Source organism: Saccostrea echinata, unplaced genomic scaffold (genome assembly GCF_033153115.1).
Source record: "Saccostrea echinata isolate AGI-Se365-2 ecotype Australia unplaced genomic scaffold, CSIRO_AGI_Sech_v1 ptg000025l, whole genome shotgun sequence".
Lineage (NCBI taxonomy): Eukaryota > Metazoa > Mollusca > Bivalvia > Ostreida > Ostreidae > Saccostrea > Saccostrea echinata.
This window is the reverse complement of record NW_026889774.1, coordinates 1,187,443-1,214,717: the sequence shown is the minus strand read 5'-3', so window position 1 is coordinate 1,214,717 and position 27,275 is coordinate 1,187,443.

Here is a 27,275-nt window from a genome sequence, read left to right as displayed (position 1 = left end):
ATCAAAGTTTTACTTAGGAGTAGATCGAAAATATTTAAAAATCTTCTCAAGAACAACAAAAACCTGATTTGTGATAATTATATGGAAACATCCTCAGGTAGTGTAGATTTATGTGATGGGTCATCCTCGCAAGCCAGGGGTCCTGAGTCAACACGATGCCGTTACGTGTTGACTCAGGACCCCTGGCTTGCGAGGATGGTGATGGGTCTACAATGGGCGATAATATTTTTTTTTTTACATATGATAACGGGAAAAAACTTTTAAAAACAGCAGGTTTGTGATCATTTATAGGGAAACATCCTTATGTATTGTAGATTCAACTTTGTTCAAATTAATCCCATGGGATGTAGGATGGGGCCCACAATGGGCGATCAAATTTTTTTCATATGAATATACATGTACAGGAAAAAACTTTAAAAATAGCAGGTTTATTATTGTTTATAGGGAAACATCCTTAGGTAGTGTAGATTCAACTTTGTTCAAATTAATCCCATGGGATGTAGGGTAGGGCCCACAATGGGCGATCATTTTTTTTTTTTTTTGTACATATGAATATACAGGAAAAAACTTTAAAAACAGCAGGTTTGTTATTATTTATAGGGAAACATCCTTAGGTAGTGTAGATTCAGATTTGTTTAAATCAGTCCCATGGGGTAGGGTGGGGCCCACAATGGGTAGTCTATCTATCATGTTTGGCAGTACAAAAATTCCAAATAGAATTTAAAGTTAAAACTTTTGTTTTCTTGAAAGAACATACGTTCGAATTCTTGAAAGAAATTTATAATAGAATTGAAATTCATTGAACATATTTTAAAATTAATGTTCTGTTCATTGCTCATATAAGCAAAACCTATCTGGGTTATTTAAAAAACAATGACCACAATTAAATTTTTTTGAGAAAAAATTTTAACTAACCATAACATTTTTCACTTATATCATCATACTGAGCATGGATTCTAGTCAAAATTCCTGAAATGGCAAAAAAAATAGACAACTGCATAAAAAAGTTTCAGAATTTTTATTAGTGAAGCTTAATTGAAAAAAGAAAATATTACTACATCCTGAAAGACTTTCAAAAATACATAATCAAATGTAAAATGATTTTTTTTAATGTTTTTTATGCTTCAAAATGGTGTCAGGGATAAGAATGATTAGATCTTAACCTTGACTGAGTATCTTCTCTTGTGTATGTGAAAGAAATTGGCTTTTTAATTGATATTTAGCATTAATCTTTTTCAATTCTAGTTTGAAAAGTTTTAATATAAAAGAAATATGATGCAATAATTCCCCAAAAGTATTGTTTAGTCCATTTAAGTCAGTTCTTTAAATCTAAGCCAAAAAAGAATTTTGATATACAAGTTTTCTTACAAAAAATACTAGAATTTGCAGTGATCCTATTTAACCTTATTTTGATGCACTCCTGACATCTGATACATGTTTATGCAATGTATTTTATTAAACATTATCTAAATATTATGACACACAATAACTCATTCAAAGTTTGTAAAATCAGTTCATCGTTTTGATATTTTTTTTTATCATTTACAGCAAGTTTTTCATATTGTCTAGACTACAAAATATGTTTGCTTGTGTAATATATATAAAAAATATATGTTTAGTGATGAAAATTATTCTGTGAATTGACTGTAAAATGTCCAAACAATATCTGCAATTAATTGATAGACATAATGATTTGAACTACAAATAGTTTCAAACATTTTCTGCAATTCATTTTTAGTATAGATAGATGAAGTTCATTGATAATTATAAAACAGTTTTGTTGTACTTCTGACTGCAGTAAAATTTAACATTTAAACCATAGAACACAAAAAAAAAAAATGAAATAGAAAAAAAATAAATAATAAAAAAAAAAAAATCATAAAGTGTTGGCAACATCAACTGATAACGAAATTGTGCAGTATTTACTGTCCATAACTTCATGGTTTAAACACATAAAAGTGTTTAAACTTGGCATTGTATTTGAGTTACTCCCTATATATTAAAAAAAAAACCCTGCTAAAATTATATTCAGAAGTATATTCTATTGTGTATTTTCCTTCATGGGACAAACATTGTAAGCAATTGTGGACAACCAGAAACATTCTACTACATGAATCGATTTTTTCTTTATATTTATGCATATTTCATCAGCAATAATTCTAACATTTTTGTCGCACTCCTGACCAAGAGAATGCAAGTCTTTAAAGTAGAATTGCGAGGCATAAATTACATCAGAACGTGTTCTGTGTTTCATTGAATTTGAGGTGGAATAACTTGAATTTTATAACAATTTTTCATTGTTTTTTCTTTACTTTCATAAAAAAATTCAAAGATAAAACACATATGGATTGATAAAACTGAAAAAAGAGAAAGATTTTAATAACAAAACTCTCAATATTTAGTACTAAATTATTCATCAGATCATTTTTGATTAAAGAAAATTTATCGGTATGAATAGAAGTCTTTTCATCATAAAACTTGGATCTTTAAAAAATGTGTTGCACTCCTTACCATAGAAATATAGATATGAAACACACACAGACCCTATAATTGATAGATCTATTTGGTAAAATGTTCTTTGTGTCTTTAGATATCACCGAATCATATACCGATAAAAGTTTTTTCCATGTTGGGGAGCAAAACATCAAATGTTGCACTCTTGGCATAATTTTGGCATGCACAGATACTTGACTCTAATTCCGTTAATGTTGCTTGTGATTTATGTAATATTTTTAAGTTTTAAATAGTATATCAGTTATTGTTTTACGCTTTTAAAATTCTTTTTTGACTTTATCAGAGCTGCCAACCCTTACGATTTTGGCGTAAGGCTTACGGTGTGGGGGTCTAAAATACGCCTTACGATTTATTTATTTATCCTTAAGATACCTGTTTCTCTCCGTCAAATGTTTGAAACACTGTTATTTTCATAGCTTTCTAACAATCAGTTTTCACCATTACAATACAAAAGCCATGGTCCTTACGACGCTTCCTTGACTTGTTATTGTCCCTTTCTATCATAATGCTAACTTGAGATCTAAATCATTTCAAAGTAATCAAAATCAAATATCTAGCGGCCGCGGGTCTAAGAGGCCTCTGGATCTCCTTGTTTCCATTTTTCATTTTATGATGTTGGCAGCTCTGCTTTATTGTCATACAGATTTTTAAAATCAGTGTTTTTGGCAACACTACATTTTTTTCTGTTGCACTCCTGACATAGTATAACATTTTTTTTCAACATCAGTCATGACCACAAACAAAAGTTGCTAAAGTCTACATTTAAAGCTCAATACTTTGAAGATTATCAGGAAAGCCTTTCTTCCCAACATTAACCATTACTATTTATTATACAGATCTTCAAAAAATATTGAATTTTCAAAAATCACAAAAAGATGTTGCACTCCTGACATTTTAAGCATCATTCTTGGGCAAAACTTTCTGTGTCCTGAGAAATCCATGAGATATTTGGCAGGTATTGAGACAACTTCAAAGACATATGCTGAGACGTAGCTAGAATTTATTCCCATTGCAGTTTCAGAATTAAATTGTAAACGCTTTTATGTTTTGACAATATAATTGAATTTTTATTTGGATTTAAGCCCCCCTAAAATACTTTCAGGTGTGTAACTACGCCTTTGTATGTAAAGTACAGTGTATAATATTCAGCCTAAATATTTCAGTGTTTCTTAAATGTATCAATATATATTACTAAGTTATTTATAAAATACGTACCAGTAGTCTAGAACTGCTCAAGCTCCATTTTTAAACACGTCTTAATATCAATATAACTCTCAAGATATCCACCGACCAGAAAAGGGTTTTCCCGGATAGTGACGTTCTAACATCAACTTCCGGCCTCCCTTTTCTAAGTTTTACGGAATCGGTAGCAGTAGACTGAGTTTGAATTGACATTTTAAGAATTAGAGAGGATTTAATGTGATTTGAGTTGAATTGCCCGAAAGTGGAGGCATAGTTAAAGTAAGTACTTGAGGGAAACGGTTGTATCCGTTAATTTTAAACACATTGTAGACTAAAAATCGAGGCTAAGTAGCTGAACTGAAAAATTCAAGATGGCGACCGTGACGAACCTTGTTATTATTATAGTATGGGGGGTTTTATTTATGGAAAGAAAGGTTAAAAAACGTCAAGCGCCTGTGAGTAAGACTTCCCCCGAGAAAGTTTTACTTCATAGCCAGTCTTCCAGGGGGAAAGTCTTAGGCTATCCCCCTTCATAGCGATGTTTTCCCCTTCAGTTAAGTTCTTGAAATGTTCTTTTTGGTCTTTTCTCAAGAAATATCCAGTCTTCCACAGAGAAATCTCATAATAAAGGCAGAATTCCAGGGGGTGTCTCTCTATAGGAGATTTCTACTATACAACAACAACAATGAAGCAGTGCATTTACATTTTTGTCGTTGTTGTTTTTTGGAATTTTTTATATGGTCTCCGTGTCTTCTATCCATTTCTTTTTTACAAATGTTTCCTCATTTTGATGAGTTCATCGTCCCAAGTAGCTAGCAGGATTTTGCAGCTCTCTCTCTCTCTCTTTTTCTCCAGAATGTGAGAGGATACGTGTAGTTACTGTACTTTTTGGCGGTGCATAGTGTGGTTTGCGACGATGTGTTTTGTTAAAATTCTCACAAAATTATAATGCTTTAAAATTATGGAGAGATGACCTGGAATTGACAAATCTTTAGACTTGTCTTAAAGTAACATTTTGTACCCCATGACTCATCATGCCATATTCAAAAGAACTTTTAGCAGATCGAAACACAATATATATTATTGAATATATTATAAAATATTTTCGATGTCTGTATTACATGAACCCTATATCAATAGCATGCTAAAATATCATATGTGATGGATCAACGAAATTTTCACTTTTCAAGTGCGCCCAGATCCAAATCAAATGCGCCCGAGATCAACATCAATATTTACTACTATATAAAACAGTTCCTGATAAAAATAATATATCTACGATATGTATAATAATAATACCAACCACGTAGGAGGGGGGGGGGGCTCATTTTGCTTTGTTAGGGGGAGGGAAGACTTGTTATATAGCCACAGACTCTCTCACTATATAGCCAGTCTTCCGAGGGGGGTGGGTGGGGGTGGGGTCTCACTATGAGGGAAGTCTTACTATATGAAACCGGACTATGAATACTCTCTCAGCATTAAATACCTGTTTGTTGGAAAAAACACACTTTTTGAAATTCTAATATATCTTCGCATTTTTTTCTCGCTCTTAGCTCTTCTTGAATATTTTGGCAAAAGTGTAAATCTCAGAACTGTTGTATGATCAAAGTGTGTTGGTCTATTCTGATGAAAATCCAGGGTTTATAATTGAAAATCTATACAATCACAATGATCATTAAATAACTAGAGCCGAGCTCGTTGCAATGCAACGAATAGGTCTTCCGTCGGAGCTCCGGACAGGACATAGCGACCTTAAGTGAAGGTCATGAAACATTTTAAGGTTATAAACAATCCTGTAAGGGGCATCAACTTCCAATGTTTCAACAGTAGAAAGACAGTAAAGGAATGTAAAATTCCCCTGTCAGTGAACTTAAACTTGTCCAAATAACCTTGCGTCAAGCCATGACACATTCTGCAGCTGGTTAAGAGCATACACCATCTGTATGTCACCAACATAAAAAAAATCACAGTCACGTATTTCAGACTATTCATCCAAAACATCATATTCTAAGTGACCTCGAATTTAAGTCAAGGCCATTACACACTCTGGATGATATATTTATCATCATTTCAGTGAAATGGGAATGCATGCAATTTTTTCTATTACAAAATTATAGACTTTTTTGTTTGTATGTTGTTTAACGTCCCTTTCGAGAATTTTTCAATCAAATGCAGAGGCCACCATTTGCCGATGGAGATCTGCAAATTTTGACCTATACTCGGCACTCATAGCCATTGAGCAGTGAGGGATCTTTTTCGTGCCAGCACCTACTGCCAGACGGGACCTCAGTTTATACAGTCTCATCCGAAGGATAGGTCTCTGCGTCCCACAGTGGGATTCGAACCTGCGACGTAACGATCAACTCCTTAATCCACGGCTCTAGAGCAAACACTCTTACCACTGCGCCACGTGGGCGACTAGACCTTTTAAATTTTATACTTATTATATCAGTGACCTTGAACTTGCTTAAATGACCTATGTCAAGGTCAAAAACAACGTTTGAACAAATTATGAGCTTCCAGTGATACTCAATGACAAAGATATTCCTGAATAAGAATATTGCACTTTTCTGTCCGTGACCTTGAACTTGCAAGATAGACCTTGGATCAAGGTCAAAGCACATCCTTGGACCATAAGCAATCTCTGTAGCAAGTAAAAGCTTCCAATGATTTTATATTACAAAGTTATAATATAGAAAAAAAAATTAATATTTATCTGCCGGTGACCTTGAACTTGCCGGAAAAACCTTTGTTCAAGGTCAGGACAAACCCATCTCAAGCAATCTGAGAAAAAGTTTCCTGTGTTCCTCCCACCCCTTATAAATTTATAATCCAGGCACAAATTTTGCCACTTCTTCTGCCAATCTAGTACTATGTTATCTCAAACCCGTGGATCATAAGCAATCTTTGTTCCAAGTATGAGCTTCCAAACTTATAGCACATACAGTAATCTTACACTTTTCTGTCAGTGACCTTGAACTTACAGGAATGACCTTGGATGAAGGTCGTGGCAAACCCTTTTGTCATAAGCAATTCCTGTATCAAGTATGAGCTTCCAGTGACTCTCTACTACAAATAAATGAATCGGACAAAATTTTGCTATTTTTTTTCCAGTGACCTTGAACTTGCCGGAATGATGTTGGATCAAAACCATGACACACCCTCGGATCATTAGTAATCTTTGTACCAAGAATGACCTTCCAGTTTCTTCATAACAAAGTTATATCCTGGGCAAACTATCACGTACAGACGGACAGCTAGGCAGACGGACAGTGTGATTCCAAAAAACTCAAAACACCCCCACCCCAAATCCACACACTTCGTTTGGGGAGATATGTAAATTGCTATGTTAAATTATGAACACTCTTTCCGGCGCAACCCTTCTCCTTGGAATCAATATTTGAAGAAAAAAAAGAATGTATGCTACGTTGGAAATTTTCTCATTCTAGTCCAGGGGTTCTTGAGAATACTATTTTCAAATGACCCCATGCGCGGATCTAGAGGGGGTTGGGGGCAGTAAACTGTATATACTAAACCAAGTAAAAGTGACCATGCCCCCCCCCCCCCCGCCCCTAGAAAACGCGGACCCTTCCTCGAAAACGCGGATCTGTGTTAAAATGGTATGAAAAGTCTTAGGTATGAAGCTTTAAAAGTCAACGACCCCCCCACCCCCCACTCCCATACACACACAAAAACACACACACGAAATAGGTTTTTCACGTTTGGGAAAAGAGTTTTTTTTTTTTTGGCTCGTCAAGAAATTTCTGGGTTGAAATATTTTTTTTTATTGGGATCCCCCCCCCCCTTCCACGTGGGAAAAAATTCCTTGATCCGCGCCTGGACCCCATCTAATTTTTACTACATGTATCCATTAAAAGAGGATGTGACCCTTCATTTGAACAAAACTTTACCAAAAATATTCTGCGTTAATTTTCGTTGTTATGGTCCAGTGGTTCTTGATAAGATAAAAATGAGAAAAATTTACAAGTAGCTTTAGAACGACAACGACGATAACGCTTATATACACCAAGAAAGCAAACAAAGATGAAGAATTATGAACAGAAAAGCTTACTTGGTCTTTAGTTTGGGAGATGAGATACTTATTAAACATTGAAATTATTTTCTCTTTTTTTTTACGATCGACGGGCCTGCATTTCAAAAGAGAGAGAGAGAGAGAGAATTTCTACCTAGGTCTTTGAATAACAGTGACATCGGTTCAGAAAACCAGGTCCCTAGGAATGTACATGTATATAAAATAGGCAGTGCCTTTTTCTTGGAATTCATCACCTGCTTCTGTAAAGCTCCATCCTCACTTGTACTTACCTGTACCTGGTAAAACCAACCGACTGCGAAGGAAAACATTCCATTTATTTCGGGGATGGGGGTATATGTAAAGTGATGAGAGGAAATTTATTCACCTATACGTTCATTAAATATGAAAGATTGTTTCTGAGTATTTGTATACGATCGCACGACTTTCGTGTTAATTTATAAAAGTTAGATTATGTAAGCAAAGAACTAAACTAACATTTGTTGTAGATGAATTAAATAATTATTTAGCCGTTTATAAAGTTTTTTTTAACATCTGTAAGAAACACTTTATTTTAAAAACAAAAAATCGTCCTATTATGGGCGCCCATGATATATTAGACAGGGTGTTTAATTAATTCAGATATCGACATCCAAGAAAACAACACATTCTTTTTTCAGTGGCGGATACAGGAATCTTGAAAAGGGGTCCCGACCAGTTTTGGGTCGGGTTAGGGGCCCAATGCCACATAAAAATTTGATTTATTAAATCTTGTGTATAATAAATATGCCTACGTGCAAGTCTGTGTGATTTACACACCAATAATTCACACTAAACTTAAAAATATTCCTTATATGTACATTTTACAAGTTTAAAAGAACCAATATTATGCTCAATATTTGAATTTCTTGCTGCCCTTTATCGTTACATTTTTATTTACGTCTCTGTAGCCTCATTGTGACGTCACTTTAGCGCGAGTTTCACCGTGTATATTTCTACGCGTGAGTTTACACAAAAATGACTTTCAAATCAATTTCACAGTTGGCTTAGTAGAAAAACACATAAAATGTAAATATAAAACGTTAAAGAAAACAAAATTAACGTAAAAAGATTTAAGAAAATCACTTTTTCCCCAGAAAAGCAGATAAAAAGTTTTCATATTCCTACGCTCGCTGCCTCCTCAGTCTTTTTTACGAAAATATATAGGTCAAACTTCGATTGATAATGATAAATCTTTTCACCAATTATATATTACTGTCGTGATTATTGTTCGTTAATTGCCGTATATTTTCTTTTGAGTTAGAATGTTAATCATTAACGGTGTGTGTGTTTTTTCTCTTTTTTTAAATAACAGAATGGTTATTATGGATAAACACCTGCAATCGTAACTTCTCGGCAAAGCAACGTGATTTTCCGAGCTAGTTGGAAAGTGTAGACCTATGCTATTTGGTCTTGCAAGCACAGGTGTGCGCACCGTTCCCTAGTGACGCTTAGATCATGCAGACTGGGTATCAGTATTTGCTACGGACACGAAGAAGATTAGAACTATACACCAGTTTCATAACAAGTGCAGGTTTCTTACTCAAGCCCTAGACTGGGCAAGAGGGGCTGAGTTATCTAAAACGATGCTAGGTCATCGATCTACTCAGTTTAAAGACACGAAAATATACATTTTGTAAATAAAAACATTTCTAGAAACAAAAATGAAGTTTATCTTCAAAACGTCTGTATGTTCAAAATCTATTTTAAGTGATAAATGTCGGATTCTATTCTATGACGAAGGAATATTCAGTGATGCTCCACAGTCGCAACCGCACTTTCCTTTAACAAAGGCCGTCAATGCATCTCTGGAGGAGTTCGTTGATTACTCTAAAAGGTGACAGGTTGAACCATCTTTAACATCTGCCTATACTTTGAGTGATAGTACTTTAATAGCACAAAATTAAAAAAAAAATTAATATCTATCCTTGATAGATCTATAGTTTGCTATTTAAAAAAATTGGGCTATCTTTTATAATCCATAACGGCTTGGACTTGTTTTGAATTTTTTTTTTACAGAAGATTCTATCATTGGAAAGTTAGATGATACACATGTAGCACAGGCCCATAGTACGCGGGATTTTTTCGGAGCCCCCCCCCCCATCTCTCACTTTGAAAACGTTGCTACAGGCCTGTAACATGCTATTTGGATTAAATATTCCTGAAAACGAGTGAGGTGTTAAATACATTTTTAAAATGATTAATTATATTCAGTCTATGTTCTATGTGAAATTAAAACTATGTTTTTGTGATAAAGTCACTACATGCATGTAACGTTATATATGTACATGCAGTTTGTTTCCTAGTACATGCATATTTTATTCAACAAAAGATGTTGAAACTCAGTAGCCTAAATATTATGTAGTTTTAGGATATGGCACTTTTATAGTTTACTTTCTACAGCTTGAGTATCTCTGACGTTTTGTCAATAAATATTTGTTTTTATTAGAAATCATCTGAGCACAATGAAAATTCGAATAAATTAAAAGTCGAATATCTTGGATATTGGGTAACCCATATCTATTCTTGTTACAGTAATATGAGAAAAGTCTGATAATTGCTGTTAATTTAAAAAATAAAGTTCGGCATTTTTCAACCTCGTTCGGTATAATATAATTTACTGATAATTTTTTCCGTTAAGGAGGAACACATGGACGAAGGCTAAAAAAGCGGTATTCTGCATGTACATGTACACATCATTGCTATAATTGTGTACTCGGATTAAACCCAACATCCTTCGTTACATTGTATATGGGTATAATTTTCACATGTTCTCAGGCGGATATTCATTTATTTTTATCTGTCTAAAGTTCATTTATTTTTATCTGTCCAAAGACAACAATTTCAGTTAATAGAGAAATGTTTTTATTTCATCGTTTTTTTCCATTCTTTTGGTTTACACGTTTGCTTTGTACACAAAAGCGCGTGTTCATGTACCGCTGTTTCTACGCGCTATCGATGTGATCAGGGAGAACATGATAACCTCCAGCAATTTACTTCTTATGAAAACACTCAATGAAAACATATTAGGTGAAAATATATATACCCATTAGTATCTTAGTACCTTAGTATCTACCTGTTTAATTGCAATGTCACCAAGCGTAACGATCGCTGGCCAGGACTTGAATATAATTTATTACCGTTATTAAAACAACTCGTCAGCTGAGCGGACCCATGATTTAAACAGTAAAATAGGGAAATTCCAGAGTTCGAAGTGTATTTATTTTGGGCGCTCTTCCAGATAAACAAATAAAACCGCATTTACGCGTACTTACATGCATGTACCAGTAATTCGTGTCATGGGTAAATTCAGTTTATTAGTTGAAATAAAACAAATGCATAAGATTAATCTTCCTAAACAACACGTTTTTAAAACAATCTATCTAATATAACTGACGGTATAAAATAACAAAGAAAATAACGCATTTGTGTCTGTATTTAATTTGGAATGAGAACAAATCTTAACCTGTCAAATCATTTATAAACCATACTTCGTTTTCCAGACACTAATCTTCAACATGCACTGACCAAGAGGTTACATGTTTGAAATGTATGGTTTCTCATTGCGTGAGTTTTGTCAACACATGTCGGAGTAGACTATCTAATCCAATTGATTTCCAAAGAAAACTGCATAGAAAGGGTTTTTTGTACACTTTTTAACGGGTAAAATTCATTCGACTCTCGATAGAATTTTCAAATACAAGTGAAATATTTAGGTTACTTGCGTCCGACCTAGTATTTTGTATGCAATAATATTGTAAGTTAGGAAGAAAATAATACAAACTCAAAAGTACTTAATTTTATTTTCGATTTTCCTGACAATTAAAAATGTGACCTCTACGTACAATTATCGTGATAGTTATATACATGCTGTTTAATGTTCATGAAAGAAATAGCAACTAATTAAATAATAACATTAGAGAGATAAATTAACTGTCTCTTTGATACGCAAACAAAGTGGTCTTTTCGGCATTCAAAATGCATTGAATTTGAAGTGAATAAGTGAAAGGCAGTTAAGACTAGCTGATTAAAACGAGCGAGTGATAAACAGACTAAGACGAAATCATATGGAAGATTCGAAATGATTTTAAAGTAATTTTCCACAAAGCGCAATTATCTCAACATCGAGAAATACAATGTTTATAAAAATAAATATGCAACTTTCTTGTAATTCAGCGAATAAAATATAAGTTGAAATGTTCTAGCGACTTAATCAAAGATATTATAAAATAATTTAAAAGATTCGACATATTTATCCACTCATCACTTAGATTACAAAATGTATTTGGAATGGCCATTCTATGGTTTGTTTTGTGTATGACCTTAGGTCGCTGGTTCACACGCCGATTGATCCTCGGTGACCTCCTTTGCCACGCGCTATCGAGTGAGGGGTTACATAATTGTAAACACACAAGGTGAATGTGAAAGGCGTGTACTTAATGGCTTTGAATAGTCTCTGTTTAAAGTTTTGTTTTATTTTTTAACTTTATTGTTTGTTTTTATATGATAAGAAGAAAAGGTTATCTTTTTTTCAATAAGATGTTAAATAACAACTTTAATTACGGCAGCTATTTTGAAATATTTACCGTTTTTGAGTTATAAAGCAAAAACTTTAAAGGGCCCCAGATCCCTAATTTTAGGGGCCAGACCTTTTTTAGTGGTGTCAGATGAAAGGCCTTAAAATTGTGCACAACTTTTATTCTACATGTTTTATCAAAATATTTTTAGTTTAGAAGATAAAAAAGAAAATATGTGTAAATTTTCGCTCTCTTAGGCGTTCTTATTTTTGACCCCTCTCTAGCGCCATTTTGAATACAGAAATTGAAAAACAAAAACCGATGTGCACAACTTCAGTGCTTCTATTATTTAAATTCGGTAGATTTTCTACTCCAGCTTTTGTAGTCTCTGAGCCTTTGTCTGGAAATGAAGCCTACTAAATTTTCATTTAAAGGGAGATAACCCAAAAGCGGAAGTGGATTTTTGAAATGTTTGACAACATTCTGATAGAGTTTTGTAACGTCTATAAACCCTACAAATTTGAGCAAAATCCGTTGAGAAATGAGCGAGATATGAGTTCTCAAAGTTGGCGTCTAGGAAAAAAAAAGAACTAGAGCCGAGCTCGTTGCAATGCAACGAATAGGTCTTCCGTCGGAGCTCTGGACAGGACATAGCGACCTTGAGTCAAGGTCATGCAACATTTTAAGGTTATAAACAATCCTGTAAGGGGTATCAACTTGCAATGTTTCAACAGTAGAAAGACAGTACAGGAATGTAGAATTCCCCTGTCAGTGAACTTGAACTTGTCCAAGATTATTGATTTTTTGTTTGTTTTTTTTTGTATGTTGTTTAACGTCCCTCTCGAGATTTTTTCAATCATATGGAGATGCCAACATTTGCCGATGGAGATCTGCAAATTTTGAACTATACTCAGCACTCATGGCCATTGAACAGTGAGGGATCTTTTTCGTGCCAGCACCTACTGCCAGACGGGACCTCGGTTTATACGGTCTCATCCGAAAGACCCGTCTCTGCGTCCCACAGTGGGATTCGAACCTGCGACGTAAGGATCAACTCCTTACTCCACCACTCTAGAGCAGACACTCTTACCACTGCGCCACATGGGCTACTAGACCTTTTTGAATTTTACACTTATTATATCAATGACCTTGAACTTGACTAAATGACCTATGATAAGGTTAAAAACAACCTTTGAATAAATTATGAGCTTCCAGTGATACTCAATGACAAAAGGTATACCTGGAAAAGAATATTACACTTTTCTGTCAGTGACGTTGAACTTGCCAGAAAGACCTAGGATCAAGGTCAAAACATATCCTTGGATCATAAACAATCTCTGTATTAAGTCAAAGCTTCCAGTGATTTTATATTACAAAGTTATAGCATGGAAAAAAATTAATATTTATCTGCCGGTGACCTTAAACTTGCCGGAAAAACCTTTGTTCAAGGTCAGGACAAACCCATCTTTAGCAATCTGAGAAAAAGTTTCCTGTGTTCCTCCCACCCCTTATAAATTTATAATCCAGGCACAAATTTTGCAACTTTTTCTGCCAGTCTAGTACAATGTTATCTCAAACCCGTGGATCATAAGTAATCTTTGTTCCAAATATGAGCTTTCAAAATTATAGCACATACAATAATCTTACACTTTTCTGTCAGTGACCTTGAACTTACAGGAATAACCTTGGATGAAGGTCGTGGCAAACCCTTTTGTCATAAGCAATTCCTATATCAAGTATAAGCTTGCAGTGACTCTCTATTACAAATAAATGGGTCGGACAAAACTGCTATTTTTTCCACTGACCTTGAACTTGCCGGAATGATGTTGGATCAAATCCATGACACACCCTTGGATCATTAGTAATCTTTGTACCAACTGTGACCATCCAGTTTCTTCATAAAGTTATACCCTGGGCAAATCATCACGTACAGACAGACAGCTAGGCAAAGGGACAGTGTGATTCCAAAAGACTCAAAACACCCCCACCCCAAAACCACACACTTCGTTTGAGGGGATATATAGAAATCCGACCCAAACCTTCTCCCTGGAATCAAGATTTGAAAAAAAAAATGAATGCATACTATGTTGAAAATTTTCTCATTGTAGTCCAGGGGTTCTTGAGAATACTATTTCAAATCACCCCATGCGCGGATCTAGAGGGGGTGGGGGGGCAGTTAAATGTATATACTTAACCAAGTAAAAGTGACCATGACTCCCCCCCCCCCTTAGAAAATGCGGACCCTTCATCGATAACGCGGATCTGTGTTAAAATGGTATGAAAAGTCTTAGGTATGAAGCTTTAAATGTCAACGACCCCCCCCCCCCCCCACACACACACACACAAATAGGTTTTTCACGTTTGGGAAGTTTCTTTTTTTTGGCTCGTCAAGAAATTTCTGGGTTGAAATATTTTTTTATTGGGATCCCCCCCCCCCCCCGTGGAAAAAATTCCTTGATCTGCGCCTTACCCAATCTAATTTTTACTACAATGTATCGTCGCCCGCGTGGCGCAGTGGTTAGAGCGTCTGTTCTAGAGTCGCGAAGTAAGGAATTGATCCTTACGTCGCAGGTTCGAATCCCACTGTGGGACATGGAGACCGGTCCTTCGGATGAGACCGTATAAACCGAGGTCCCGCGTCGCAGTAGGTGCTGGCTCGAAAAAGATCCCTCACTGCTCAATGGCCGTAAGTGCCGAGTATAGGACAAAATTTGCAGCTCTCCACCGGCAAGTGGTGGCGTCTCCATATGAGTGAAAAATTCTCGAGAGGGACGTTAAACAACATACAAACAAACTACAATGTATCTGGTAAAAGAGGATGTGACCCGTCATTTGAACAAAACTTTACCAAAAATATTCTGTAATTTTCGTTGTTATGGCCCAGTGGTTCTTGATAAGATAAAAATGAGAAAAATTTACAAGTACATGTACATAGCTTTAGAACGACAACGACGATAACGCTTATATACACCAAGAAAACAAAGATGAAGAATTATGAACAGAAAAGCATACTTGGGTCTTTGACTTGGGAGATGAGATACTTATTAAAAATTGAAATTATTTTGTCATTTATTTTTTACGATCGACGGGCCTGCATTTCAAATAGAGAGAGAGAGAGAGAGAGAGAGAGAGAGAGAGAGAGAGAATTTCTAGCTAGGTCTTTGAATAACAATGACATCGGTTCAGAAAACCAGGTCCTTAGGAATGTACATGTATATAAAATAGGCAGTGCCTTTCTCTTGGAATTCATCACCTGCTTCTGTAAAGCTCTATCCTCACTTGTACTTACCTGTACCTGGTAAAACCAACCGACTGCGAAGGAAAACATTCTAGGCCTATTTATTTCGGGGATGGGTGTGTACGTATAGTGATGAGAGGAAATTTATTCACCTATACGTTCATTAAATATAAAAGATTGTTTCTGAGTATTTGTATACGATCGTCCGACTTTCGTGTTAATTTATAAAAGTTAGATTATGTAAGCAAAGTATTAAACTAACATTTGTTAGATGAATTAAATAATTATTTAGCCGTTTATAAGGGTTTTTTAAATATCTGTAAGAACCACTTTGTTTTAAAAAACAAATAATCGTCTTATTATGGGCGTTCATGATATATTAGATAGGCTATTTAATTAAAATGTAATTCAGATATCGACATCCAAGAGAACAACACACTCTTTTTCAATGGCGGATACAGGAATCTTGAAAAGGGGGCCCGACCAGTTTTGCGTCGGGTTAAGGGCCCAAAGCCACAGAAATAATGATTTATTAAATCTTGTGTATATTTTGGATACAAAAGGGGGCGGGCCCCCTGGGCCTCCTCTAAATTTGCCATTTTTTTTCATTATAAAGACTTGCAGAAAAAGCGAAATACTCCAGACATTTAATAAAAATCTCGAACCTGATCTAAAACGCGTTGACAAAGTCAAACCAGACGGTTTTATTTTTTTAGGGCATTTTTACAGTGATATGAGAGAAGTCTGATAATTGTGTTAATTCTAAGAAATAAAGTTCGGCATTTTTCAAACTCGTTCGGTATAATATAATTTACTGGTAATTTTTTCCGTATAGGAGGAACACATGGACGAAGGATAAAAAACCCCCGGTATTCTGCATGTACATGTAATCACATCATTGCTATTGTGTACTTGGATTAAACTCAAAATCCTTCGTTACATTGTATTGGGTATAATTTTCGCATGTTCTCAGGCGGATATTCATTTATTTTTAGCTGTGTAAAGACAATAATTTCAGTTAATAGAGAAATGTTTTTATTTCATCGTTTTTTCCATCCTTTTGATTTACATGTTTGCTTTGTACACAAAAGTGTGTGCTCATGTACCGCTGTTTCTACGCGCTATCGATGTGATCAGGGAGAACATGATAACCTCCAGCAATTTACTTCTTATGAAAACACTCAATGAAAATATATTAGGTGAAAATATATATACTCGTTAGTATCTTAATACCGTAGTATTTACCTATTTAATTGCAATGTCACCAAGCGTAACGATCGCTGGCCAGGACTTGAATATAATTTATTACCGTTATTAAAACAACTCGTCAGCTGAGCGGACCTATAATTTAAACAGTAAAAAAGGAAATTCCAGAGTTCGAAGTGTATTTATTTTGGGCGCTCTTCCACATAAACAAATAAAACCGCATTTACACGTACTTACATGCATGTACCAATAATTCGTATCATTAGATGAAATAAAACAAATGCATAAGATTAATCTTCCTGAACAACACGTTTTTAAAACAATCTATCTAATATAACTGACGGTATAAAATAACAAAGAATTAACGGGTTTGTGTTTGTATTTAATATGGAATGAGAACAAAACTTAACCTGTCATATGATTTATAAAACATACTTCGTTTTCCAGACACTAATTGCCATGCGTAATCTTCACATGCACTGACCAAGAGGTCACAAGTTTGAAATGTATGGCTTCTCATTGCGCGAGTTTCAACACATGTCGGAGTAGACTTATCTAAGCCAATTGATTTCCAAAGAAAACTGCATAGGAAGTTTTTTTTTGTACACTTTTAAACGGGTAAAATTCATTCGACGCTCAATAGAATTTTGAAATACAAGTGAAATATTTAGGTTACTTGCGTCCGACCTAGTATTTTGTATGCAATAATATTGTAAGTTAGGAAGAAAATAATACAAACTCAAAAGTACTTAATTTTATTTTCGATTTTCCTGACTATTAAAAATATGACCTTCATGTACAATTATCGTGATAATTATATACATGGTGTTTATTGTTCATAAAAGAAATAGCAACTCGTTAAATAATAACATTAGAGAGATAAATAAACTGTTTCTTTAATACGCAAACAAAGTGGTCTTTTCGGCATTCAAAATGCATTGAATTTGAAGTGAATAAGTGAAAGGCAGTTAAAACTAGCTGATTAAAACAAGCGAGTGATAAACAGTAAGACGAAATCATATGAAAGATTCGAAATGATTTTAAGGTAATTTTCCACAAAGCGCAATTATCTCGATATCAAGAAATACAATGTTTATAAAAATAAATATGCAACTTTCTTGTAATTCAGCAAATAAAATATAAATTGAAATGTACTAGCGACTTAATCAAAGATATTATGAAATAATCTGAAAGATTAAACATATTTATCCACTCATCACATAGTTTACAAAATGTATTTGGAATGGCATTTCTATGGTTTGTTTCGTGTATGACCTTAGGTCGCTGATTCACACGCCGATTGATCCTCGGTGACCTCTTTTGCCACGCGCTATCGAGTGAGGGGTTACATAATTGTAAACACACAAGGTGAATGGAAAAGGCGTGTACTTAATGGCTGTGAATAGTCTATGTTTAAAGTTTTGTTTTATTTTCTAACGTTATTGTTTGTTTTTATATGATAAGAAGAAAAGGTTATCTTTTTTCCCCTGTTTAGTAGACTGGTTTATCCAAATTTGAAAAGAAACGAATAAAAAGGGAAAGTTGTCAGTAAATAATTTGGAAATAAAGCACAGAATACTTCAAGAACTTGATTCTAAAGAATATTAGCATCTAATGTAGCTAGGTTTATTATTTACAGTAAGTTTATCTTAATTACATGCATGAAGAGCTCTTGTTTACTTGCTGAATGAAAACAGTAACCTGTATATGTGTTATGCTTCTAGCTCATTTAGAACACAAGACTCAAACAAAATAACGTTTTCATGAGATCAATGTTAAAGAACAACTTTATTTCCGGCAGCTATTTCGAAATATTTACCGTTTTTGAGTTATAAAGCAAAAACTTTAAAGGGCCCCAGATCCCTAATTTTCGGGGCCAGACCCTTTTTAGTGGTGTCAAATGAAAGGCCTTAAAATTGTGCACAACTTTTATTCTACATGTCTTATCAAAATATTTTTAGTTTAGGAGATAAAAAGGAAAATATGTGTAAATTTTCGGTCTTTTAGGCGTTCTAATTTTTGACCCCTCTCTAGCGCCATTTTGAATACAGAAATTGAAAAACAAAAACCGATGTGCACAACTTCAGTGCTTCTATTATTTAAATTCGGTAAAATTTCTACTCCAGCTTTTGTAGTCTCTGAGCCTTTGTCTGGAAATGAAGCGTCCTAAATTTTCATTTAAAGGGAAATAACCCAAAAGCGGAAGTGGATTTTTGAAATGTTTGACAACATTCTGATAGAGTTTTGTAACGTCTATAAACCCTACAAATTTGAGCAAAATCCGTTGAGAAATGAGCGCGATATGAGGTCTCAAAGTTGGCGTCTAGGAAAAAAAAAAGAATAATAAGAACTAGAGCCGAGCTCGTTGCAATGCAACGAATAGGTCTTCCGTCGGAGCTCCGGACAGGACAGAGCGACCTTGAGTCAAGGTCATGCAACATTTTAAGGTTATAAACAATCCTGTAAGGGGCATCAACTTTCAATGTTTCAACAGTAGAAAGACAGTAAAGGAATGTAAAATTCCCCTGTCAGTGAACTTGAACTTGTCCAAATAACTTTGCGTCAAGCCATGACACATTCTGCAGCTGGTTAAGAGCAAACACCATCTTTATGTCACCGACATAAAAAAAAATCACAGTCACGTATTCTCTCAGACTATTCATCCAAAACATCATATTCTAAGTGACCTCGAATTTAAGTCAAGGCCATTACACACTCTGGATGATACATTTATCATCTTTTCAGTGAAATGCAAATGCATGCAATTTTTTCTATTACAAAAGTATAGATCTTTTTGTTTATTTGTTTGTATGTTGTTTAATGTCCCTTTCGAGAATTTTTCAATTATATGGAGACGCCACCATTTGCCGATGGAGATCTGCAAATTTTGACCTATACTCGGCACACATGGCCATTTAGCAGTGAGGGATCTTTTTCGTGCCAGCACCTACTGCCAGACGGGACCTCAGTTTGTACGGTCTCATCTGAAGGATCAGTCTCTGTGTCCCACAGTGGGATTCGAACCTGCGACGTAAGGATCAACTCCATAATCCACGACTCTAGAGCAGACACTCTTACCACTGCGCCACTTGGGCGACTAGACCTTTTTGAATTTTACACTTATTATATCAGTGACCTTGAACTTGCCTAAATGACCTTTGTTAAGGTCAAAAACAACCTTTGAACAAATTATGAGCTTCCAGTGATACCCAATGACAAAGATATACCTGAAAAAGAATATTGCACTTTTCTGTCAGTGACCTTGAACTTGCCAGAAAGACCTTGGATCAAGGTCAAAACACATTCTTGGATCATAAGCAATCTCTGTATCAAGTAAAAGCTTCCAGTGATTTTATATAACAAAGTTATAGCATGTGGAAAAAAAATAATATTTATCTGCCAGTGACCTTGAACTTGCCGAAAAAACCTTTGTTCAAGGTCAGGAAAACCCATCTCAAGCAATCTGAGAAAAAGTTTCCTGTGTTCCTCCCACCCCTTGTAAATTTATAATCCAGGCACGAATTTTGCCACTTCTTCTGCCAGTCTAGTACTATGTTATCTCAAACCCGTGGATCATAAGCAATCTTTGTTCCAAGTATGAGCTTCAAAAGTTATAACACATACAGTAATCTTACAGTTTTCTGTCAGTGACCTTGAACTTACAGGAATGACCTTGGATGAAAGTCGTGTCAAACCCTTTAATTTTGTCATAAGCAATTTCTGTATCAAGTATGATACTTGCTATTTTTTTCCAATGACCTTGAACTTGCTGGAATGATGTTGGATCAAAACCATGACACACCTTCAGATCATTAGTAATCTTTGTACTAAGTATGACCTTCCAGTTTCTTCATAACAAAGTTATAATATCCTTGGCGAACTATCACGTACAGACGGACTGCTAGGCAGACGGACAGTGTGATTCCAAAAGACTCAAAACACCCCCACCCCAAACCCACACACTTCGTTTGGGGGGATATATAAATTCCTTTGTTAAATTATGAACACTCTTTCTGGCCCAAACCTTCTCCCTGGAATCAATATTTGAAAAAAAAAAATGAATGTATGCTATGTTGGAAATTTTCTCATTCTAGTCCAGGGATTCTTGAGAATACTATTTTCAAATGACCCCATGCGTGGATCTAGAGGGGGTTGGGGGCAGTTAAATGTATATACTAAACAAGAGGCCCATGGGCCACATCGCTCACCTGAGTAACTTTGGCCATGCTGTTCATTACCAGAATTCCCCCCTTGTAATACCTATTGTGGCCCCTCCCTACCCCCAGGGGCCATGATTTGAACAATTTAGAATCTACACTACCCCAGGATGCTTCCACATAAGTTTCAGTTTTGCTAGTCCAGTGGTTTTTGAGAAGATTTTTAAAGATTTTTCCTATATATTTCAATGTTAAACTTGAGATTCCCCCTATTGTGGCCCCGCCCTACCCCCGGGGTCATGATTTGAACAATTTAGAATCTACACTACCCCAGGATGCTTCCACATAAGTTTCAGCTTTTCTGGCCCAGTGGTTCTTGAGAAGAAGATTTTTAAAGATTTTTCCTATATATTTCAATGTAAAACTTGTATTTCCTATTGTGGCCACGCCCTACCCCTAGGGTCATGATTTGAAAAATTTAGAATCTACACTACCCCAGGATGCTTCCACATAAGTTTCAGCTTTTCTGGCCCAGTGGTTCTTGAGAAGAAGATTTTTAAAGATTTTTCCTATATATTTCAATGTAAAACTTGTATTCCCTATTGTGGCCTCGCCCTACCCCCAGGGGTCATGATTTGAACAATTTAGAATCTACACTACTTGAGGATGCTTCCACATAAGTTTCAGCTTTTCTGGCTCAGTGGTTCTAGAGAAGAAGATTTTTAAAGATTTTTCCTATATATTTCAATGTAAAACTTGGATTCCCTATTGTGGCCCCGCCCTACCCCCGGGGGTCATGACTTTAACAAATTAGAATTTTCACTATACCAGGATGCTTCCACGTAAGTTTCAGCTTTTCTGGCCCACTGGTTCTTGAGAAGAAGATTTTTTAATGACCCCACCCTATTTTTGTCTTTTCTTGATTATCTCCCCTTGTAAGGAGACTTGGTCCTTTATTTTAAAAATTTAAACTCCCCTTCCTCCAAGGATACTTTGTACCAAGTTTGGTTAAAATTGGCCCAGTGGTTCTTGAGAAGAAGTTGAAAATGTGAAAAGTTTACAGACGGACGGACGGACAGACAGACGGACGGACGACGGACAACGGGTGATCAGAAAAGCTCACTTGAGCTTTCAGCTCAGGTGAGCTAACAAGTAAAACTGACCATGCCCCCCCCCCCTTAGAAAACACGGACCCTTCCTCGAAAACGCAGATCTGTGTTAAAATGGTATGAAAAGTCTTAGGTATGAAGCTTTAAAAGTCAACGACCCCCCTCCCCCATACACACACACAAACACACACACGAAATAGGTTTTTCACGTTTGGGAAAAGAGTTTCTTTTTTTTTTTGGCTCGTCAAGAAATTTCTGGGTTGAAATATTTTTTTTTATTGGGATCCCCTCCCCCCCCCCTCCGTGGAAAAAAATTCCTTGATCTGCGCCTGGACCCCATCTAATTTTTTCTACATGTATCCGTTAAAAGAGGATGTGACCCTTCATTTGAACAAAACTTTACCAAAAATATTCTGTGTTAATTTTCGTTGTTATGGTCCAGTGGTTCTTGATAAGATAAAAATGAGAAAAAGGATGTATTCACTATTACAAAAGAATTGACCTATAGGAGAGAACAATTTCCCGGAAAAAGTGACATTTAAAAATCAATCTTTATTTGTTGTTTTCTACCGTATATATGTCTAAATTTTTCAAATTTGAATTTTACAACTAAAATTTATTATTTACAACTTCAGAATAAACCTCCAAAGTTGGCCGAAACACCATTTCGTCCGTTAAAGCGTTGATTTTTGCATAAATTTTGGCCTAGAAGTCCTTCAGGGCAGGCCTGCCCCTAAATAAAATTGTGATATTTTGATAGGTTGGGATGTAAGGAATAATTTAAGATAGGATTTTTTTAGGGGCACCCCTGCCCTAGGGTCGAAATTCACAAAAAACCTACAAAAAATAAGTAAACTTGATTTTGACAATCTGCTTCAAATTTATACCGTTCAATCTTGTAGTCACAATAGCTCATTTGATATATGCGCTGCGCTGGCTTTTATATCGTGGGTACTTTATTTTTAAAGTCGGGGGTTCGAATCCACCTGTTGCCACACTTTTATAGTTTTAAATTTTTGCCTTTTCAAAGACTATTTTAAAATGTCTGGGAAGTAGATGATAAAGTGGTATTATATATTTTGTTTAAGTATTAAAATATCTAGAAAAGCAAGTTTTTCCAACAAAGTCGATTTTATAAAGGAGATATTGCCAAATATTTTTATAGGCTTGTGTATGTTTCTTCAATTATCTATCCTTTATGCATTCCCATTTTTTGATATAAGAAACACTAGAGAGAGATCAAATCGTAACAATCCAATATACAGTTGTCAGTCAGGCGGAACAAGTCTCAGTATAGCACACTTTCCCCGAGGACAAGAATAACTCACTCTGTGTTACTCGATACAGGTATTCTCGGCAGCATTGAGCTGCGATGAATTTCAATTGTATCTATATTCCTTAGAATTTAATCACATTGCTTTTATTCTGTCTGTGCTACTAGTGCTTGTCTGGGTTACATGTAGTACATGAATGTTACGCATTGCTTGAATTATTTGAGCTTAATATATTTAGAATAACATACATGTACTTTTGTTTTCAGTCAATGTTTTAAGATCTTAAGTTTTGAAACAGTAGGGCTACATATATCAGTAACTGTACTCCCTTGGATTTCATTTAGGCCCATATGATTTGCACACATTAATTGCATGTTTTTATTATATCCAACGGAAATGTGTTGTAAAATAAATAGCCTAGACATAAAAAACAGAGTTCCAGAGACAGTAGACATTACCATTATGTACAATGAGAAGTAAAGAAAAATATCATTCAATTGTTACATTTGGAGATAACAAACTCAGAATATCAATGTTCCTCCTACCTCTACTCACTGAAATAAAGATTTATGAAAAACAAATTGTTACATGTATTCAGCCTAATGTCATTAATCGGAACGGAAATCGACAAGCTTTTTGTAGAGAAAAAAACCAAGCCCGGCCCTATAGGTCAGATCCCTATTTATATAGAAGTGATCCTTTACGAGTAGCTTTAGAACAACAACGACGATAGTGCTTATATACACCAATATAGCAAACAAAGATGAAGAATTATGAACAGCAAAAGCTTACTTGGGTCTTTGGCTTGGGAGATGAGATACTTATTAAAAATTGAAATTATTTTGTCATTTTTTTTTACAATCGACGGGCCTGCATTTCAAAGAGAGAGGGAGAGAGAGAATTTCTAGCTAGGTCTTTGAATAACAGTGAGATGGGTTCAGAAAACCAGGTCCCTAAGAATGTACATGTATATAAAATAGGCAGTGCCTTTCTCTCGGAATTCATCACCTGCTTCTATAAAGCTCTATCCTCACTTGTACTGACATGTACCTGGTAAAACCAACCGACTGCGAAGGAAAACATTCTATTTATTTCGAGGATGGGGGTTTACGTATAGTGATGAGAGGAAATTTATTCACCTATACGTTCATTAAATATGAAAGATTGCTTCTGAGTATTTGTATACGATCGCACGACTTTCGTGTTAATTATAAAAAGTTAGATTATGAAAGCAAAGAACTAAACTAACATTTGTTGTAGATGAATTAAATAATTATTTAGCCGTTTATAAGGGGTTTTTTTAACATCTGTAAGAACCACTTTATTTTAAAAAACAAATAATCATCCTATTATTGGCGCCCATGATATATTAGACTATGTGTTTAAATAAAACATAATTCAGATATCGACATCCAAGAGAACAACACATTCTTTTTCAGTGGCGGAAACAGGAATCTTGAAAAGGGGGCCCCACCAGTTTTGTGTCGGGGTAGGGGCCCAAAGGCACATTATAAATTGATTTATTAAATCTTGTGTATATTTTGGATACAAAAGGGGGCCATGGGCGGATATAGGATTTGTGATGGGGGGTGGGGGGGTGGGCGTGGATAACTTCGTTCAGGCAGGGGGTCTGGGGGCCGCCTTAAGGCCCCCAGTGGGTCCAGGGCGAAGCCCTGGTGGTGGCCTAGGGCGCGAAGCCCCCGGAAGCTCCTGGGTTTTCGTGAATTTTAAGAGTCAGTAAAACCAGACACAAAAATAGTTGTATTGATTACTTCCTTTACACAAAAGCCTATAAGATATGAATTAAGTTTGTAACTTACAATACTCTAAAGTCTTTGTAGGAATTTCACGTCTGCTTAAGAATAATGTACAAATTTATTAATCATTGGATAATTTTTATTTCAAATTTACTCTTGAGAAAGCAGAAACTTTGTGTATCTCGGAACTTCGTGAATCTCCGAACTTCGTGTATGTCACAAGTCGTTCTGAATCATTATTATTTCAGCAAGGATGCTAGTCAACCTGATATTTGTATGTAACTCTAATGTTATTCCAAAGAGTGTTGTTGTTTTTTTGTAAAATTCCATTCACTGACCTACACATGTATCTCCACCTCAGCCAACGAAACAATATAAACAAACACGCTGTAACGTGCAGTTCCCTTTATAGCAGTATGAAATAAACGAAGCACAATGATACAAAAAGAATATCTGAATATTGAAAAATTAAATATTGCAACGTTTGTTTTTATAAGTATTATACATATATGACAGATACACTGTAGGGTAGGGTGGTGTAATTTCGACCGATTATTTTTTTATATTTAGATTTGTTCAAGTATGTCACTGCCTATTACATGTATTACGCTCAACATTTACTGGATTATTTTTCCTTCGGAATACCTTTTATTGTTCAGATTACATTGTGTTATATGTATTATTCGTCATGATATAAAATAAATGTGTTCGATTTACAAGATATGTGTGTTGGGTAACTTCAACTGCACACGGGGTATTTTCGATCGATGTGCAAATATAAATGAAATTATTCGCGTCATCTCTAATTTAAAAAAAATACATATATATTAATTTAAATTATTCTGTTGTAAAACATAAAAGATTGTGAAAAAATGCTGACAAAAAGAAAAAAAGCAATTTTCAAAATGTACCTAATTTGAAGACATTAAGTGCACCAGGTGCCTAGAGACTTATTTACCGATTTATCAAGGCATGCTACAAATATATATATGCGCAGGCATCTAAACCGCATGTAAACAAAACAGATGATTTTTTCACGGTTATAGAACTAGTTTCTACGGAGTATTCTTGTACATAATATTATCCTAATACTTTTTTTATACGGATGGTGGTCATGATTTTTTTCTGGTAACAAATAGCATTGCGTCATTTTCATTGGTCGAACTGAGTTACCTGCTGACGCCGTATTCATGCCAAGGGTAACTTCGGCCGATTTCTGTTCAGCTGATTTGCATTTTATTTGTAAAAACTAAATACTATAAATTTAAAAGGTATGAATTTAAGTTGCAAATTTAAACATAGTTGATAAATTTCACGCCAGGAATATCCACTGTGTCTTTCTGTATATACAAGATATTTTTAGACGTGATAAACTGATAATTCCCCGCAATGGTTTAAAAATACTCGTCCGTAATTTTTCGGGCGATAAAGTTTCTTCTTGGGTGTAATTTTCCAGTAAAAAATAAATTTCGCCTATTATTATCAACATTGATTTGTATATGAAAAATGCATTTTCTTTCTGCATAAAATAGATGTGTGTACACTATAATGGGTTATAAACAAATTATTTTAAGGTATTTATGAACAGTCGAAATTAACCAAGTGGTCGAAGTTACACTCGTCTGTGACCATCCTAACCTATATCCTGACGTTAAAAAAAAGTCTTGTATCTATGTAACTAAATTACTGCATAGTTACACCATTTGATAAATAAATACATCAATCAGTGGATAGGTTTGTAACGTAGACCTTCTGATTTTGAATTCATTTATTTACCTCACTCGGCACACCTCGGCCGATTCGTACCTCATCTGGATGAAGGTGACGGAATCAGCCGAGGTTTGCCGAATGTTATTTACCTTCGACCAGCCTTTAAATATTGCAGTATTTTTCTTTGCATCATCATAGCAAATTGACAAGTGCTGTCTACCCTTCAAACGAAATCGGGAGACGTTTTCCGCTTTGAATAATTATGAGATAATATTCATAGCCTAGGGAATGCAAGGTTTTCAGACTTGATTTAAAGAAAACTGATACTTGGTCATAAAATAAAATTACCATTTTTTAATTGACCATTAATTATAAAACCAAAGTATGGCATTATTAATATTAGTCATGTCATATTTTGAAAATTTTAGGGGGGGGGGGCTGCGTCCCCAAGCCCCACTTAAATCCGCCAGTGGGGGCAGGCCCCCTTAACCTTCTCTAAATCTGTCAGTGTTTTCTTTCATTATACGGACTTGCAGAATAAG